This window comes from Vanessa cardui, chromosome 1 (genome assembly GCF_905220365.1).
Source record: "Vanessa cardui chromosome 1, ilVanCard2.1, whole genome shotgun sequence".
In the NCBI taxonomy this organism is placed as follows: domain Eukaryota; kingdom Metazoa; phylum Arthropoda; class Insecta; order Lepidoptera; family Nymphalidae; genus Vanessa; species Vanessa cardui.
In genome coordinates, this window is record NC_061123.1 from 4,768,924 (window position 1) to 4,790,990 (window position 22,067).

Consider the following 22,067-nt stretch of genomic DNA (forward strand, 5'->3'; position numbering starts at 1 on the left):
ACACCTTAATACCACATTCTTTTTTTCTGATACGTTAATTCTATACCTAATATTTCTAAATGAATTGACTTGTGGACATTGTAAATTACTTCTTTTTTGGACATTATTCCAACAGTCTCAGTCTGATGCAAATCTGATCCGAGTGGAGAAAGGTTTAAGACCAACGATTTTACGTCCATCTGGCATCTACTGAAAATTGCTTAACAAAAATATTGCATATTCAAATTAGGTATATACCAACACATGCCCCAAACCAGTGTATCAAGAATAATATCTTGATGAAAAACCCGAATCTTACTGATAATCGTTCGAACAAAAGGACAAATAATTGTTTAATTACTCTACCCGTACCCGGTCGTAGGTATATGTCCAAAATGTATAATTGGGTATCACCAACACGGTGTCCACATTATGTTTTCAACGAGGCAGACAATTTTATTATATAGGTACATTGAAACGCTATAAAACACTTACATATTAATTTTATGACCTTTCGCGTTGCATGCGCGTAATGACGGGTCATTTCTATGTCAAATGTGATAGAAAAGTGAATTATAATGGCATTCCAATTTAAACATTTCTTTGGACGCGCGATTACCACATTAACCGCAACGCTTCGCCTATTGATAGAATTATTAAATATACAAAAGAAGTTCCCTCTGGCGCACCGCAAGGCCAGAATTTTTGCGTTATGCCACATTCACGCGCGAGTTATTAGCGCTAATGACTAGCGAACGGACGAACAGCCATTGTTAGCGCTCAGACCACATAACATCCTTCATATCTCTTTATAAGAATTTATTTCTAAATTCATTCTTTAATTTAAATTATCACGTTATTCGAAATAACGCGAGTTTCCTTACACTCAACGACATAGTAGGTAAAATGTTGTCTAAAGAACTTTGTAGATTAGGTGAATACAATAAATATTAAGTACGAGTCTGTAAATGTACATTGTTGGGCTAAAGCCTCATCTCCCTTTGACGTTAAGGTCTCAAGCTTATTCCACTAAATGCAAATTTTCTGACAACGTTTTCGCCCATGATTGAGCACGAATTAAGTCAGTAGTGCTTGCCGAGCTTTGAACCGCAATCATCGGTCAACTGGGCCATCTCATCTATTGTATGCTGTTAAAAGATATATGACAATTATTTACCAACTCAATATGGTAGCTTTAAATTCAATTCAATACTGTTAATTCACATATGCTTTTATGATCCTACTAGAGTAAAGAATATTATTTATTTTATATAATAATACAAATGACCAAATACGTACAAAATTCTACTCATTTTCATATATGGTTAAAATCTGTAAGGCTTGTCAAAACAAAAAAAAAAGGATAAAATGTGTCAGGATAGAGTCAAAGGTTTCCCCCATATAGTCAGTATATCAAAAATTGAGGGAAATTAAAAAGTATTGAGCAGTCTATACACACTAATTCACTTAATCATAAAAGATTAAAACTTCAGTCCCCAACCTCTTTACAGGATGAAAAAAGACCACGTAACCTACTTAAATATTTTGAGATTGTAACTTAATCAAAGAAGATTGACATACACTGTAAATAGTTTTACGTCTTTAATTTGATTTTAATTTGATAAAATATTTTTAGTGGTGTAAAAGAAGAAAACCAACATATGTCGTATGATATTATAAAACTAATCAATCCATACAAGCAACGTCATGGATATAACTCATCTCTTTAATGGGAGAGAAAGCCTTGTTTAACGATGACCAGTGCACTGTTAAGAAACAATATTTTATAGTAATATATAGGTAATACTTGTAATCCAATAATACTATATAATTTTACTTATAAATAATAATGGGTTGTTTTCTACGAAATGATTGTAATGAAAAATGGCACAATTTGTATAAATGACCATTGAATATTATAATAAGCATTAATATTTCGTTACATTTTGTGGTTTTTGTGCGTGTTTCATTATAATCTAATTGTGAATAATAGGTATTCCAAGATTAAAATGGTGAAAGCAATTCTAGACCAGTTTTGTAAAACTACAATACAAAATGTTAGCGAAATTATAAAATAAAAAAACAACGCCTAGACTTTGTGGTAGATGAATTTTTTTAAGGTATTTTCTAGCTGAAGTCTTAATTGCTTTTTTAAAACGTTGTGTGTGTCAGCATTCAGTAGGTATGACCACAACCACTGATGTTTCTAAAAGCACTGAATTTCATTTTAAATGATTACTTATATTTGCTAAATTATATTTTATAATATTACTAATTTGCTGTAGAATATATTTTCAGTTAATAATAATCTGTCGTTATTTTGATTGATTAAATGACATAAGCTGAGATGGCCTATTGGCTAAAATCGGCTAAATACCAATATGTTTTCGTGCTTAGCTTAGGCTCGTGTGATGTTGAATGAGACATATGTATTTAATAATATTATGGAAGGGAAGAGGAAGCCTTAACCTAGAGACATAAACAGGCTGATATTATTTTTATAACGACAGAAACCGTAGTACCAAATTAAATTTAAAACAGCAGTTATATGGATTATGGACATGTGCGTTTGCCATATATAAATAATTACCGAGTCAAATAGTAACAACTCAACGTTTTGAGCTTGGCTGTTCATAGTTAGAATACTAGATAGATTTGACACATTAAATACGATACTTGCTCAAACAACCATCTTTTTTTCTATTTTGTCAATGATTTACTTCTATAAATACTTACCTACTTACTTAAAAATAAAGTTATTGCTCTATGTGATGTGATCAATGTATGAATAAATATTGAACTGGAATTGGTGGAATATTGTAATCAAATATTAATTCGCTCATCATACAGAAACAGATTATAAAAAATATATCAAATCAATTTCAATCTTTTAGTCGGTACATAGATATTTTGTTCTCGTCAACTATTTCTATACCTACTTGTCATTATGACGTTATCATGATATCCTCGAGGCTATTTAGAGACCGTATCGAAATCGATACATCATATTTATTACATAATACTAGTTGCAAATGACACGGTAGCTACGCTGTCTGTTCACTCGTTTACTCAAACAGCATTGAATTAAATTGATAGCGCCTTATACGCGATAATGGCGGCTAATGCTGCATAATTACAGACGAACGAGTTCTTGGCCATTTTTACATGAGTGGAACTTGCGACTATATTGTCGATGGCAACAAAAAAATAAAGCTATAAACATTAGGACAAATTAAAAAATAAAAGACCTTTGATTTGACACTTCTGACATTTGACAGATAACGTTTTTTATTTTTTTTATATTCATTATTTTATCGTTATATTTTAATCTGTAGACACGGACATTAGTCTTAATAGTATTTTTAAAAAAAAAATTTTGCGCTTTAAGGGTATGTACTCAGTAATTTCATGAGGCGAATGATTTTTAATGACGTCGAATGTCGTCCATGCGCTCTTTCCCTTAGCATCTAACATGCAATGGGCATTCATAACATTAATGAGTAAATTTGTCTTGTCAGTCTCGTAAAGAGCATACAGTCGATTAAAAATGTCTTTATATATAAAAGTTGAGTACGTGTTAGCGTTCTGACATGTTAGCGATCCGTGATTTTAATGCGGAGTTAATTTGTTGTTCGGATATAGACTTCTGCTATCTCACGTTTATCTAGCAGTTATGTATTGTGTGCTTAGCTTTTTTGTTTCGAATACATTTTGTTTATTATAATCAAGTTATTTTTATAATAATATTGTTTTCCTGATTGAGTACTCTTGATTTTAAGATTAAGACCGTTAATTAGTACCTATGTCTTTATTTTGAATATGTAAAGTAAACGGATTAAAAATTAACATTTTAATTGCTAAGTTTACGAATACATATACCTACTATGCAAAAATATTTAGCTTCTCAGTTTTAAGAATATATTAAAACACTTTAAAAGAACAAAAAATATTACGTATAAATTAGTTTTTGTAATTACATTGTACTTGTCTTAATAAAATGTACATAGAGCTATCCTGGGCTGACCTGGGCTGAGCTAAACTGTATGTTACGGGATTTTTTTGTTTTATATCGTTCCTTATCATCAATGGCGGTAGAATATCTGATGAGTCTGTGATGTAGGTACCTACATAGACGGGTTTGCATAAACTAAGTAAAGTCTAGGTTCTTTACGAAAACGTAATTTGATGCAGATACTATATTGAGAAAGAGCTAGTATGTTATACTCTAAAAGTAATAAATAACCTTGCGTGAAATAGTGGGTAAACTGCGACAAAAAATACCTTTCATTTAAAGTACAAGACTATTAAATTAATTAATAATTAATTTTTAATTTAATTTAATATGATTATACCTATGTTACAAATAAATTCTAAATTTGAAAAAAATATTTGAGATCCCAAATGTGGCTTACAGGCGAAATATGCTCAATAAAAATATATAGTGCGTAATATTTCTTATGGAAAGAGCCTTTAATTCCGTGGCGGAGAGGGTTCCGCGCCATTTCCCGGGTCCGAGTGGAAACACTTACCCGTGACCAGCAAATATTGGCTCACTTAGTTTACTCTCCCCGCAAATCTTAAAGTGGATTGTACACGTAATTAATGTAGCTTACAGTTACTACATGGCGTTATGTGAAGTTATAGAAATTTCTACAAGATTCGCAAAATATGAGCCGGGGTGCGATCTCATAGGAGACAACCTCAGGACGAACGTTAGCCCCGAGGGCAAAGCTCAACTTCAGTTCTGAGTATAGTAATCGCCCTAACGTCCGGTGACGCTGATAACGCCAGAAGGGCAAACATCACTACTTCACACAGAAAAAAAATAATTAAACATGATCATAAGGGCACCTATTTGTTTCACTATTAAACATTAGTGTCGTGAAGCGTGCTTAGGATCGAATGATCTAAGTTGTTCATGGATTGTTCTGATATGTCTTAGATCTATAATAGTAAAAACATTTTAAGTAGACTACTAATTTTATTAATATTATTATTTTAAATTGACCTTCCTCAATTTGCACATTACAGTTTTTTTGCACCCGTTTCTTATGTTTGTACATAAAAACAATAATTATTTTGAACAATGCAGATAAACCAAGTTCTTTACATTAAATTAAATATTGAAATATTGCCACGATTACCTATGTTCAATGAATTAATAACAAAAGAGTTAAAATGCAACAAAACATCATGTTCAACATAATTTGCAAGCTGTTGATTGTTGTATATTGCACACTACCTATAAGGCATATTTTTCAATACAATATTATACAGACGTAAAACAAGCGTGGAATGTTGACTTCCAGGCAGGATATATAACATATATACAGGTATAACTGTATTGAACTGACAGGACTTTATTTTCAAATGTTGAAAAGAGTAACTACTGAGTTTCTTGCTAGTTCTTCTTGGTAGAATCTACTTTTCGAACCAGCGGTAGCTTGACTTAATATACTTAGTTGTTAAATGACGATTCAAAAGTGCCTGTAAAAGCCTTCTTGACTATAGTATATTTTGATTGATAGATAATAATATTTATCATTAGATATATTAATGGTCATATTGAATATATCTGAAACGAATTTCAATACATCTTCTTTTTTCATTTCATCATTTTTTCTTTCTCTTTCCTACTAATATTTTCCATTTCCTACTAAAAACTTATTTCTATATATATATATTTTTTGTATGATACCGTTATTGTCTTGTGATGTCTGTGTTGTCATTTTATGTTATCTGTTTTAGGTGTCCTGGAACAAATCCCTGACATTTTTCAAAGCCAAACACCGAACAATTTCCCTGCGTTTTACTTTCATAAAATGTCGTAATTGGCCAAATACGTCTCACAAACAAGATATGTGAATGCCATTAATAATATAAAAAAAATATACATCTTCGTGGTGAATTGTTGTAGTAAAATCCACATTTATTTCACCTAAAAATGAATTTTTATAAGTTTTTCCAAGACATATCTGGGCGAAATGCTTACTTCGCATTACGGGCGCCCGTGCACATCAGTCATGGCCCATTTCCGAGGAGTGTGTGTTCGCACTCAGCTCTTTAGCACTTAAATAAATATCGCACGTTTGCGCTATATACCCCCTAACACCGCTTCACACTTACTCTCTGCCCGGAAATATTTATTGCTTGTATTTTGTTGGATTTATGTATGTGCTTTGGAAAGTTGCTTACAAATTAACGTTAAAACGAACTTTAAGTCGTTAAAATGTAGATATATCTATGAAATGACGCTAAGCTAGACACAATTTGAAAATATTTTCTCTATAATAAGTACATTGTGGTAAGAGCGCGTACATCTTAACCAATGATTACGGGTTCAAACCCAGGCAAGCAGCACTGAATTTTCATGTGCCTAATATGTGTTTATAATTCATCTCGAACTCGACGGTGAAGGAAAACATTGGGGGATGACCTGTATGTTATAATTTCGCATTGGAGCAGCGTAGTAGAATTTGGTCCTAATCTTCTCCACAGAGAGAGAGGAGGCCTTAGCCCAGTAGTAGGAAATTTACAGGATGTTACTATAAAGTATAGAATTCAATGTTTGCTATTATAACTCGATCTTAAGTCTTAGTAAAAGAGAAGACTATAAAATATTTTATTCAGATCCTAAAAATAAAGAAAAACCAATTGTGGTAATTCACAATAAATTTAATCGTGGGATCATGATACGTTGTTACATGTAAATAAATTAGTTATAATTTATTAAAATCGTTAATTCGGATGCGAGTCAGAATCAGGCTATGACGGATGAATACGGACTATACCTACCTACTAAACTAGTAGTATATAATATATGACTTCTAAGTACCATTCTTGAAACGAACAACTAAGTAGAAATACTCAGTTATTAAAAATCCATATGCTTAATACACTTATAAAATAAAAACAAAATGCACACTATCCTAATTAATTAAATAGGTAACATTTAATAACTGCTTTTGGATCTGCAGTTAAGTACGTACATATAAATGTTTGTCCCGATATTCGCTTAAACAAAAGTTATGCAACACGAAAAGTCCATGTCGGCGAATTTGTCTTCCCGCAGCGGAACATAATTCCACTTATTTATGGCTTACCAAAACATTTACCCTATTATTATTATGTTGTTACGGCTGTATTAAAGTGCCATAAAATTTATGATGCTTGCAGATTTTCGGTTAATGCAGCTTAAGACCTGTATCGCTGGCATAAAGTTGAATTTCGTTGCAATAATTCGGTGCGAAGGGTAGGATGACAAACGCGACTGAGACGTCCCCTTCGATTATGGTGTCGCGAGGAGGCGAGAAGTCGCTGTGACGCGACTCAGCATATTGTCAAGTTGTGTTAGGGGACAAGGAAGGCTAAAAGGGGTTCCGCTGTATGAATAGCCGCTACGTGGCAAATTGATTTTGATTAAATTTTTCTTTTTATCGGCCGTGTGAATGCTTTGAATTGTTTTTTTTTTTTAATACATTAAACGTCCCTAATTTTATTTTAATTGTTCCTTTACGTAACAGTAATATTCAATGAAAAAACAGTATTTTATATTGTTGTAAGTATCGTAAGATTTCGATTAATCGTACAGCTTCAATTTTTTGGGTGATGGAACTTAGTGTATATGTATCTCCTACTCTCTACCAGATGGCGCTATTTTCCTTTTACGATGAATGGTGTTCTTTATTCATCTAGTACTTGCATTATATAAATATATAAAACATAGACAAGTACATGTACTTAAAAACTATAACATTACACTAAAATTATTTTTGATTTACTACCTCGCAATGACAAAATTTTCATTTCATTGTAATGGCATTAAAATAAAATAAAAAGTCTTTTTCATGCTTACTTATAGGTAATTTTGTAAAGTTATTTTAAGATTAAAAAGAATTTTAAAAGGTATAGTTCAATCATCTGTAATTAACCAAATTATTAAATTTTTAAAATAAATAATATAGATATACAATAAAATTAATTACCTGATAATTTAAGTACCTACCTAAATTGACGACTGCTTTATTAATAATTGGTCATACTATATTAATAAAAAAAAACTGTCTGAAAAGAAATAATAAAATGCCTACCTTATTCTTCACATCCACTAATGACAATCTCAACATATTCCCTGATTGTTGTATATTTGATATATTATAGACTCTATTAACTCCTTTAATTACAGCAAAAAGACTATTACAGTCTAAAATAATGACTAATCCCGGAGCCCGCAACTAATCAAACAAATTTTCAGATCCCATCCATCATGTCAAACACAAGCGTTAATTCCACAAGAAGCTCATTTGAAAAGGAATAACCATCTAAATTCTCGTTTAGGTTAATGCAAGCCGACCATATTAATCCGTTTTTCATTAGTTTGACGACGTATGGGCGGCTATTAAAACAATTTTCGTATACGATATTTACATCATACATCAATCAAGAGGACCGTTTGATATTTACGAAATTAATTTCGAATAATTATTTCAAATCAAAATAGTATATATTAAATTACAGGCAAAATTATAATAGATACAAAGTTCATTAAATTCCTAATCATATGAAATTTATTTATGTACTAGTATCTTCGGAATTGAAAAATGACATGACAATACAATGTGCATTTATGAATTTCGACCATATTTGTTCTTGTGTTCCGTCTTTTTCATTACGATAGCGCTATCTCTGTTTAGCTGCGCCGGCACGTCTGCGAGAGTGTTATAAACGCAGCTCGTCGGAATCAGTTGGAACGCTAATTTTATTATCTTTAAGTGGAAATATAAACTTAGGGATACATAATATAATCTTGTCAGTTACATTAATTTCTCCTGAACCGATTAGCTCGAGTAAAGCAATGATTTTAATTACGTGCATTTAAAAATATTCGGTTCACATGGAATACGAAATCTTATTGGGATAATAAAATAAGTCTGTAATAAAATAAGTTGTTTAATAAAATATGTTTATTCCTTGTTCGGTCTATTGTTAGGAAAAAAATGTACAACAACAACAACAACGAAATATGTAAACATAACAATGATATGGTTCATATATATGTAAGTCATTTCACAGTCTTGTTAAATGCAATTAGTTGCATAAATTGCAGGCTCGTAGTCGCACCGACTGAACGGCGAGGCTCATAGCCCGTATTTACGATGCCTTTTAAGTGAAATAAATAAATCACTAACCCACTAGAGCAGGCTTTTGCACGGCTTGAGTGCGCAGTGTGTAATTTTTGAAGGATTCCCTTTCAAAACAATTGATATACAGCTCGCCTCGGGCAGAACATACGGAGGTTTCATGGCGCATTGCCGATGATCCGACCCCGTTCAGCCAAGCTAATAACCAGATGATCGTACTTAATGCCTTAAGTGAGCTATAATATTAATATCATTAAAGTCATTTTTTTAAATAAAATGTTATTTAATTTGTTAACGTTTCATTATTTGCTTAATAAATTCCAGTTATATTGAATGAGATAAAATAACCTCAACACGCTGGTACCTATGGTACGTATAACATTGTAATGTCAAAACTATGATTTATAATTTTATACGTCGTGTAATAAATATAAACAACGTCAAAATCGTGTCTGATTCTTATTCGCGATCGCAATATTAAGAAACATTTACAATTTCACGCGTCCGAGTGTGATTTTTCAAAATTTTTCTCCAGAGATATAACGTGACCTGGAGCGGGATCCATTTATGATCGGTGCACCGAAATGGCCGACAAATGGAGGCCAAATGAGAGGCTTCGTCAGCCGGTGCCGGCCGCTTTATTCAACTGACCGCCTTTTGATCGATATAAGATGAAAATATCTCGTACGTTACTCTACATTGCTGGTTGAATTAAGAATAGTTGTTCGATGCTTCACTTTTGAAGGGTAATGGAGGTGCCAAGAGGCGTCGTAATATGTTTCGTAGTAGAGGTAGCTCGAGGCACATTTGATTATACGTTGAGAGAAGGCTAATCGCGTTCGACGGACGAACACCTCGAGATCAAACACGAGGCGCGCCGCCAGATATTTTTGTTTCTATTAAACAACACCCGACGTAATAATGTTTAACAATCGTGCAGCGATAATTTGGATACAGAAAAACGTGGAGATGTATTCTTTATTTTCTTTCTTACTAACAAGTAAATAGAACTTAGCACAGAGGCAATGATTCTTATATCAACTAATACAAAATTATGTAAATTTTGCATTTAAGTTTAGGCAAAACCAATTTTATATTACACGTGTTTTCATTAAATATAAGGTAATTATAATTGCAGTGACTTAATTTAGTCAAATGGTTTGAATTTAGTTCAACGAAAACCGTCCGTTCCACCTGCCATCATCACTAATAACAGATTTTTATAATGGCTATTAATATTTTGTGAGATCTTGTATAGTTTGTGGGTCAACCTTAAATACCTCGATACCGTTGGAATAATTACCTATATACTTAATAGCGCCCTTAATCAAAAGCGACTTCAAAAAATATTTACATTTTGATTTTATTTTTAAACATGAAGTAAGCTAAGATTAAGATTCAAACAAAACGTGATATTAATTTCAAACACTGTCAACAAATTGTATAAATAATTAAACAAAAATAAGAAACTCTACAGCTTTTATTGCGCTCGCTATTCAGATAAGTGGACTCGGAGGATCTCGGATTGTTATTAAATATTTGTGTTGTGGTACGATTAGCGGGCGCAACTCACCGGCTAATTTATCGATTGAGTTTTGCCGGTACTATACAAAACTACGAACGATTATTAGTCGATCTAAACAATCGATTCAAAGTTACCTTTTAGCAAACGATAGCCGATCGACTTTTTAAGACTCATCGTGATTGGTCAGAATGCTTTGTAGCTCATTGTTGTCCCAGCTATTGTGGAGATGACGCTAAAAACCTCTTACCGCTTTCAAAGGGATTCTGTCCCTCTCTCGTATCGAATATAGTAATTTATCATTGCAAAATAATAAGACTGAAAGTATATACGTATATTTTTTAAAATACATATTAAGTATTCGTTTGAGAATTTACATAGTCCGTTATAAGCAAATCGCAGTAACACGAGCTACTCGTAGCGTGTACGGTCAATTCGCATATTCAGTTTAAGCCGGCATTTCAGTTTACAACGTTAACGCCTCAAACCATATAACTCGTATCTTACATCGCGATATTTCGTTACATAAATAAAAGCTCTAAACACGGCCGTTCATTGTCTATTAAGAATTACTTTTCTCGCAGCGGCGGTACAATGGATCGGCACTGCTCAAAGCGGTGATGCTTATCACATTGTAGGGCCAGAATTGTGAACGTTTAGATGGGAGAGACTTTACTAATTTGCCTTTATAATTAAATTGTTAAATTAAACTTATTGTTAGTTGTGATTATTTTTATTGATGTGTTTATGGAGCCGAATTAGCTTTATACTTGGATCTATAGAAAACGTTTTTGATAGACGCAGTGGCGGCTTGTATAGCTTAGCTGCTCTACGTCTAAAGGATATTGTCACCCCTATTTCGAAAACTTGAAGAATATATAATTTTCAAGACTGTAATTAAGTCATTTATTTTGGCAAGGTGCTAGGGACTCTTAAATTTTGTAGACGGCGCGAATACTGAATAAAAATCACCAATCAAGTAGGTTCGTACTGTTAAATTTATCCAATTAAGCTTCGACATCAAGGACACACAAATATTTGACCAAATTTCCAAGCATTCATCAAACTTCCAGCTGTATTGAATTTGTGTTATATTTAATGTGAAATCCATCAATATGTACCTATTTAACGCATGTCTTGAGGATAAATCATGTTATCGAAATCAAATAATATTTAATCCAACGTAATTAATTAATTACATATTGGTGATCTAATTGAGTATTCATATTACTTTTTTCATTCACTCATTCATAACTATAAAGATATATAGATGTAACAATTAATCATTCATTAATTAAAAGTTGTTATAGAATTATTAAAAAAAGTGACAACCCTATCATAGGGTACATTAATACGCAATAACCACGCCCCCCTCACGAAATACTAGATCCGTTTGTATGCCTTTGAACCTTGTTCTAACTTACACGTAAAGTTATGTATTTCTATTGTTTCTTGAACCTCAATAGCTTTACTTTAGATAAGTCTATAATTAACTCGTAAAAGGGATTGTGATAAACGTACTATCATATTTATGAAGATTATTTTAATTTTAATAACTGCCATATTGGCCTCATTAACCTTATTTTACTTGGTGGTAGGGCTTTGTGCAAGCCCGTCTGGGTAGGTACCACCCACTCATCAGTTATTCTACCGCCAAATAACAGTACTCAGTATTTTTGTGTTCCGGTTTGAAGGATGAGTGAGCCAGTGCAACTACAGGCACAAGAGACATAACATATTAGCTCCCAAGGTTGGTGGCACATTGACGATGTAAGGAATAGTTAATATTTGTTACAGCTTCATTGTCTATGGGTGATGATGACTACTTATAATCAGGTGGCTCATATGCTCGTCCGTCAACCTATACCATAATATATATATATATATATTTACTCATATTTTTATAATTGCGTATTATCAATACTTGGCCCAGTGTTTTGCGCGTTCATATTAACCGATGATTGGGGGTTCAAATCCAGACAAGCGCCACTGAAATTTAAAGTACTTAATATACTTATATTTCATCTTGTGCTCGTTGGCGAAGGAAAACATGGTAAGGAAACCTGCATGTGTCTAATTTCAACGCAATTATGACACATGTTAATCCATGAACCCACATTGGGACAGCGTCCTGGAATATGCTTCTCCTCAAAGGAAGAGGTGGCCTTAGCACAAAAGTGGGAAATTTACAAGCTGTTACTACTTAGACATCCATTCTCCAATACATCAAATAGATGTTAAAAAAAACATTTATGGTAACAAAATCTAAACAACTTTTTTAAGCTATTTAAGAATAAAAAAACATTTTATTGTATAATTGGTAGGTTTTACAACAAACCTCAATGAGGGAAGACAATGTTCCCAGAATTCGTTATAATAAATTTGTAAACGATACCACATAACTTCTGTATAAGAAACAAATGAATTACCTGCTTCATCACATATCGAAACTATAAAATAGACAACATACATTGCTGTTTGTTGGGCTTTTATACAGATTTTTACTTTATAGTTGAGCAGCAATGTAGGTAATATTTTAGTAAAGAATACCGTTGAGGTTAGTTCGGTTCAGAACAAAGACACACCTGTGCTGTGAGTCGACGCAGTTTATGAGTTTATAGCATTACACCTCGCTCGGATAGACCCCTGCTGGTAATTGCTTCATGAAAGCCTCGTAAACCGAGCGGTTTATTGGTCAAAAAACACTCATTTAAGATTAAAAGAATCTCCACAAAATAATTATCTACTGTTTTTCAAACGTCATACTTTCAAATGAGAGTGCCATCGTATTTTATTACATTTAAGTGTTTCAACTATAAATATTAAGGAGTTAACTAAACGTTAAAAATATGATGTACATTTGATTACATACTTTATTGAATTACCAATATTACAAACGCAAGTGAAAGCGAATTAACTTTAAAATGACGCGGTTATTTAAATTTTACTGTTTTTAATTGGTTTCGGATTTAATAACTTTATATTTTTATATGACACCTAAAGATGAGTACTTACAACTTCTTTATTGTTAATAAACAGTGTTAAATTAAATGTAGATATATATAATATCAAATATATTTATATTATAATTTTATCAGATTTAATAAAAATATAATCAACATTATTTTCAAGCATGTTTATATTGCTTTGTAATTGAGAGAAAATATTTTCGCGTGCTATATGGTATTAAATTAGTGTCATCGATTCGATTTCAATATGATATTGTGTATAAGCTACTCGCCCTAGCACTAGCGACTCGCCTCGGCTTCACAAGGGAACATCACAGTAGGAATGTTTAAAATTATCAGCGTTTCTTTAATATATTGTTATACAAAAACCTTCCTCTCGAATTCGTGTATCTATTAAAAAAAGTGCATCAAAATCCGTTGCGTAATTTTAAAGATATAAGCATACATAGGGACAGACAGCCATAAGCGGTTTTTATATTACGCTACGCTTTGTTTTATACTAGGTAGGTAATGCTGGTTTAATCTAGAAAACGTTTGATAACTCAGAGATATAAAAAAAATCTATAAGACCTTGAATTAAATCGAACACATACAAAAGTAACAATAGTTCTGTTTACCTTTACCCATACATAAATCATCTAAGACGTATTCAAAGCGAATTGATACCTTGAAGGGCGCAAAGCATATTGGTTTTGAAAGCAAATAAAGGAAAACAGCATATTGAGCGCGGGCGAGCGGACAATACGCCGACAATTCGCCGACAATGGACACAATCGCCCGAGCCGACATAATCTTTTCGTCATTAATAACGTCTCTTCACACGTTTAGTGTTAACATGACAAATGCGGTCGGCACAAAGCGAACGCGTCGCCGCGGGGCGCCCAACTACGCACCCGATTTTCATTTACGTCCCGCCACACAGATAGAAATACACAAAGTTTAATCAAATCACTATACCTATCGACATCGGCTCGTTTTGTATGGTCTCTTATTGAATTATTGTTATGTACGATATCTAATTATACTAAATTAATTATTTTAAGCTACAAGACTGACTTAAGTCAAAATTAAATTTGGAACTAGTTCCAAATATTTTTATTCCATATTTTATTCCAAAGTTTTTTTAAAAAAAAAAAAATTATTTATAATACTTTAAGTCTAAGATTTAATTACTATAACATATAGAGAAGGTATATTTAAAAAATAGCATACGCTCGTAACATACAGTTATACGGATAAGAGAACTTTGTACTTAGTATAGCAAGGCTCATGCAAATATGTGTTTTTAATGTACAAATAGCTCGTTACAATGTCGTGTACCGGCCAGTCTGTCCCGGACCGGCAATTACAGCGAGTAGAAAATTAAATTAACACACACGCACACCGTAACTCGGGGGTGGGTGGACGGTCCTCAAATGAGACCCGTCCAGGTGAATATATTTAGCCTTCCGGTCATACAAATAAGGCTCCTAGTTAGTTTCGAGGAGGTCAAGATAGGCTGGTCGTATACGCAGCCATTTTGCTTCGGCCACTAATTGTAGGTTCGTAGTCATTTCATCGCTCGTTGGAGAGCGTCTTTCTGCTGATTACTATGTGGTTTGTATTTTTCGAATTAGCACTTCAAATGCTTCCGTTGTCGTCTATTGTTACCGATGATTGTCGGTTACGGGTGCATGTGTTACGTCTCCAGATCGATGCTAACCTTCGGCATTGACAGTACACAATAATTGCGGTTTTAATTATTAAAAACAACTGTTTTCAATTATCACGATATACCCTTCAAGAAGCATAAGTATAGTCAATTTAATAACTGTTACCTACCTCTGTTATTGACACCGTAACCGTTTTTGTGATATGTGTGCAAGCATATCTTTATTTCGGTGTAACATAACAATTGCAATTTTAATAACTTCTCCACAAAAATGATTCATTAATTGTTAATTGATAAAAAGTTATATATACACATGCTCGAATTCGATAAAATTGGTGACATATTCAGTTCCAAAATATATAAACAATAATATGTAATATGTTGCATAAATTTTAATTTTAATTACTATAAAAAAATCTTGAATATAAAGTTATATAAACTTATATTCTAATATATATTCGAAATTATGATCTTTGTTAATGACTATGGAAAAAAATAATCAACAGTACCTATAATTTGTATATAGTATGGTACTCATCAGTTGCAAATTTGTAATAAGGAGCAACATCTTTGAGACATATTGGTTTTTATTGCATTTTCTGTTTAATTATTATTATTATTTTATTTCATAATGAATATAAACAATGTTTTACTCGTTCCGCAGTTAAAAATATATACGCGAGGATCAATTTTTCCGGCATAACGAGTTGGTAGTTTTTTTTTCACAAATAAAATTACATAGATGTGTTAATTAAATACAATAAAATTATTATTTATCTTGCATGAAAATGAATGGATAAAAACTCCACGCGTTTTTATCGTAGTTGCCTTATTAATGTTTTTAAGGTAAAAAACACATACCTATTAATAGACAAAGTCAGCAATATCTGCGCAATCTATAAAATGATATTTGTTTATTTATTATTATTAAAAAAAAATAACCGTGAAATGAAATGAAAACTTTTTTGTTATTAAGTTAGTCTGAAGTTAAATGTCAGGCAGAGCGATACAAGATCTTCGCATACATTTTTATCTGACATTGAATATTGGCACAGCGCCTTAGGGTTTATTTATTTAAAACTATTTGTCGCCCGCGGCTTTGCTCGCGTTTTAAACAGTCTGTTGTCATATTAAGCAAAAAAGAAAGCCTATATCCGTCCTTGGAGTTCAAATTTGCTTCATAGTAAATTACGTCAAAATCGGTTCATTCAAAATCAAAATAAACTTTATTCAAGTAGGCTTTTACAAGCACTTTTGAATCGTCATTTCACAATTAAGTGAAGCTACCACCGGTTCGGAAGGTAGATTCTATCGAGAAGAACCGGCAAGAAACTCAGTAGTTACTCTTTTTTAACATTTAAAAATACTAAGTCATGTTAGTTAAATACAATTATTTAAATTAATATATCCTGCGTGGAAGTTAACAGGTATTAGCTCCACGATTTTTTATCATCTATAAAATCTTGTATTGAATAATATGCTTTTTCTACCAATGTATTTTTTACAAACGATTTGGATTTACTAAACGGCAAAGTTAAAAATGTCTGCGGAATTTTATTATAGAAGCGGATACCCTGCCCCAAGAAGGACTTATTGACTTTGCGGAGTCGGAAACCTGGCGTTATAAGCTTATCCTTACTCCTAGTGCACATACAATGATTATCACAGATTTTATCAAAGTGATCAATGTTACTGTGAATATACATGATATTGTTGTAAATATATTGCAACGCAACAGTGAGTATTCCCACTTTTTTAAAAACATCCCGAAGAGAGTCTTTAGTCACTAGAGAGTCTCATTGGTTTTGACAGTTAAAGAGCTACAGACAGACAGAGATACTTTCACATTTATAATATTAGTAGAAGTATAGATAATATTCTATAATCAATTCAAACACGTCTGTTTCGTAAACCGTGAAATAAGTCAATATCAATTTTGTTTAACAGAAACTAATATTTAGTAACAAGTAATTTATTTCATTTATATGGTAATATTTTGTGTTTGATTTATTAAGACGTTTCCAGTCGGTTTCATTTAAATTAAATTTATTTTAATTAATTGCGATTGTGAAACTTTGTTTGATTTCATAATTATTAAATATTGAGATTGTTTTGTAACGTACATCATAATATGTCTGACGTTATATAAGATTTTTTTTTTATTTTTCTAATTTCTTATTAATATTGTTAGAAAAAAACGAGACAAGAGATATTGTTGCGTTGATAGTTTAGAGTTTTTAATTAATAAAGTACCTAGTAACTTTATTTTATTAAATATAATAATTTAAAAAATATATATTTTTTTAATTTGAGACAAAATCTCATACATTATTCTGATCCCAATGTAAGTAGCTAAAGCACTTGTGTTATGGAAAATCAGAAGAAACGACGGTACCACAAACACCCAGACCCAAGACAATATAGATAATTATCTCGGCCGGGAATCGAACCCGGGAACTCGGAGTGGCGACCCCATGAAAACCACACACACACACCACTCAACTACGGAGTTCGTCATTATTGTGTTTAATGTTACATATTGGACATCAAGGTATGTTTATATTTTATTATAACGTTTTTATAACACCTTATTTCTCTCTTCTCCTTTTCGACTTTACTTCAATAATTACTCGTTTATACAAAATAATTAGTTTCCAAAAATATTTTATTTAATTACAGTGTATATAATTGTTAAATATAATAAAAAAAAAACATTTAAACAAGACTGTTAGATAATTCTTATAATTACGATAATGGAATGGGCATAGGACAATTTCAAGTACACCTTCTAAATTAATCTTTTAATTTTATCTCATATCTCTATTTAGGTATATAAAAACAGGTGAGTAGAAAATCTTGAAATTATAACGCTAACATAAGCCTTTATTGAATCAAAAGAAAAAACAACTAACCATCGGAACAATCTGATCCAAATTAAACCCACAATGGAGCGGCAATCTGTGAGGCTAAATTTAGTCCCGATATATTTTTAAATCGAAAATAAGCTTGATTGGAACCAATCAAATGTTGTAATTTATGGTCCACTATGGCCCATCAGTCGGTTGGCCGGTGTCCTTGACCTCCGGCCAGGATGTAGCCTTTAATCCGTCGTGACCAATTTCTTATCCACGCCGTATTGATTGGTTACCTAATGGTGACCACGTCGAATGCAATGGGCTAGTGTATGTCGGGGTTGGTTCGTGGCATTCCAAATCTGGAATTTCAGTTATACCCTCATTAAAATATGTTCATGATTTTGTATTATATTTCTCATAAAGTTCAAACAAAAAACGATCATTCAGCAATATTATTTTTTGTAAAAGATATTAAATTACTGAAATTAATAAATGCTTACTATTTGACTTTAAAATTCATTTTAATATAAATAAATAAAGCTTTAAAAAATATGTAGAAATGTAATATTTCATTATTTAATATGTTGAAACATCATGAAATATGTTTACGTAGACGAGGAAAGGCAAAAAAAACCCTTATTCTCTTGGCATCGTTCGTGTGAACTTACTTTGTTCCGGATAAAAAGTGTGCTCGAACTCATATCTCATAATTTAATGACAACAACTTGAGACTAAATAAAAGAGCAATAATTAAATTACTTACATTTTTATTACAATAAATAATAAAATCGAGAAAATGTTTATTTAAGTCTTAACATAGTTTCACGTTAAATAACTAAAGTTTTTAACTTTAGTTATTTAACGTGAAGCTTTCACGGGACATAAACTTGAAACGACGACGGAAAGAATTAAACATCATTTTCGATAGGAATGAAGGTAAATAATTATTTAGAAAATAGTGGTTGTTGATTAAGCCGATAATATCGAGAGATTGCGGGCGGCGAGATTGTTTCGTACTTAATCAGCTGTTGCGGTGTCAGGTAAGCCATAAACCGGTGTCGGACCGGCGAAATGTGATAGAATTAATTTTAAAATTGCCGGTTAGCTGCATCAAACGTGTACGGTTATGGGGTTCCGTGGTTAACTATAACCGTACACTTTTTTATACTTTAATTAGAGCTGGGTATTTGTAAAGAATAGTATTAGCTTGCGTGCTCGTTTGGTAGAGTACAATCTCTTTACTAGTTACTAGGGCTTATTCTGTGTATATGTGCATGTGTGTGTATGCACATGTGTGTATGTCAGTATGCAAGCTCATCTGAAAAGGTAGCACCTACTCATCATATATTCTAGCGGATAAATAGCAAAACTTAGTATTGTTTGCCGTTACAAATGTGGCTGAAAAATTATACAACGAAAACAAAATTTAAAAAAAAAAATGTTATTATTTCATTAAATATTGTAATAATAATTTTAAGTAAAAGGGATGTATGTGTCACACAAAGGACTGTTACATATCTCAGACTTAACGATAGAACAGTTTTGAAAATAGCTAATGTTTTTTGCAACTCCATTTAATATGCATATCATTATCAAGAAAAAATCCATTACAACTTTCGAAGGAGCATGTGCCACTCCCGTTTTATTAATCGTTGTTAATAATATATATCTAAATAACAAATGTCTGACTATATGACTTGAACTATAAATAAAACTCTTTACAACTAAGGTCATAAGGAAAACCCTACCTATGCTTCGGTAAAAAAAGAAACATTTGATAAAATAAATGTTGAGTCTGAGTGTGGTGGCCAAAGGTAAATTATATACAAAACATGAATATCGAATTATATCTAAGCAAAACTTTGGAATATAATTTACGTATAACACCTGGTAACCTCCATAATTATTTGTTTACAACTTCAAATTGATACCTTGAACTTATGAGTATATTTATGTCGGTGCTCATATAGGACGTAAACATTTTAAAAGTTTATTTCTTGATACACAATTTGTTTGCAAACATAAAACTTTCGAGTTATTGTAACGACTTTGTCCCATTTCTGAGGGACCCAATTTTCTTTTGTTTTGTCTTCGGTCTATATCTGATGTAGAAACCTCATTATTACTTTGAATGCATTTAGTTTTCTATCAATTTAACATCTACTTAAGTCTTTCTTCATCTTTAAATCTTTTTTTTGTCTCGTACAGAACGTACATTGGTTTTTAGTTTAAGCAATGTCAAATCATGTCAGATTTGCTCAGTGGCGGATTTACCAATAGGCTAAGTTGGCTGGAGCCTGGAGCGACAGACTTAGAAAGGCGGAATATTTAGCTCTTTGTTATTATTTTACAGAAATTAAAAATTAAAACTTACAATTATATATATTATACACATTACGTCCGTAATCCGTATTATCGTCACTACATAGCGGGTTGGAAAACTAATCCAGTAACTGACTGAAATATCACCTAGTTTATAATCATACTAATAACGGCAAAAAACCGATGTATTGAGGATGATAGAACACAAATCATAAATGTTACAAAATAAAAGTAGGGGCGGCAAAAATTGAATAGCCTACTAGCCTACTAGCGGCAGATTCAGTGACGGATTTACAATGTCACCTTTATTACAATGAGGATGAGGAAACCTATATACTTGTGATTGTGAAAAATTGCCTTTACCATAATGTCGTGAACCAACGTTATAGATCGTTTATATTGTTTTAATTTTGGATATTAACAACGGATAATTTACACATAAAACTTAATATATTATATCTAGTAATCAATTCCAGATATTAATTGTATACCTACGATAAAAAAACCTAAACAATATAATTGAACGAATATTCCTTAAAACAGTGTTATTATAGAACATGCGTTTTTGCTCTTGAATACTCTACTAAAAAAAAAGCTCACACCACGGACTATACATAGCAAACAGAAACACTTATTTTTTTCATTAGTTGTGCATTAGTAATAACGCCATTAAATTATATAGTCTCCGCCCATACGTTTTGTACCGTTTCGGCTCCCTACTTCCGTTTACTATTTCAACTAACAACTAACCGGTGTCGTTTCCAAAGGGATGTTATAATATAAATAGTAACGATTATGTTTGCCTATATTGGCATAACATGTGGGTATATTTTTTATATGTAGTCAATTTATTATCTGCGTTATCTATAATTGAACTTGTATTTTGATTGACTTTGTTGATTTTACTATATTTACTATATACATATGTTTACTTTCAAACCTTGCTTATTTCAAGAAGTAAAATCGATTAATAATTTTATAGATTGCTATTATTTATAGATAGATATTTATTTTAAAAAAGTATCAAAAGGCTCTAACAACTTAATTATAAAGTTAAGTTATGTTTTACTAAAGCGTATGCAAGTTTAAGTCAAACTAAATCAAATTATTTACAATGTTATCTGCAAAGAAACATATTATAAAATTCATTTAAATGCTTTTAAAATATATACCTATTAGATATATTAATAGTCTTGATAAAGTATATAAAATCTCAAAACATTGTAAGAAAAAAAAAGTATTTCGCCGCTAGCTATTTACAATCTAAGAAAGCTATAAGCAATAAGAGTTGTTACCAAAAGTATAAAAATAATCAAGCATAGGTCATTGATTACTGAAGTGGACGCATGGCTGTAGCACGCGAACAATTTGTCCGAAATAGATCAAACGATCGAAATTACTAACACGATCAACTGAGCCAAACCAACCGGAACTCATTCCAACAAGTTTCGATAGTTCGACTCAGCACGCGTCTCGATTACCGAATCGATTCGAGAAGCTCGCACCGAACATGCATACACACAATTATACCCGTGCCTCGAACATCCCACTATTAAATAGAACGTTTTTGTTTAAATCCGCGACGAATCGTAAATTTGAATACTGTTGTTATTCCGGATCATCTCATAT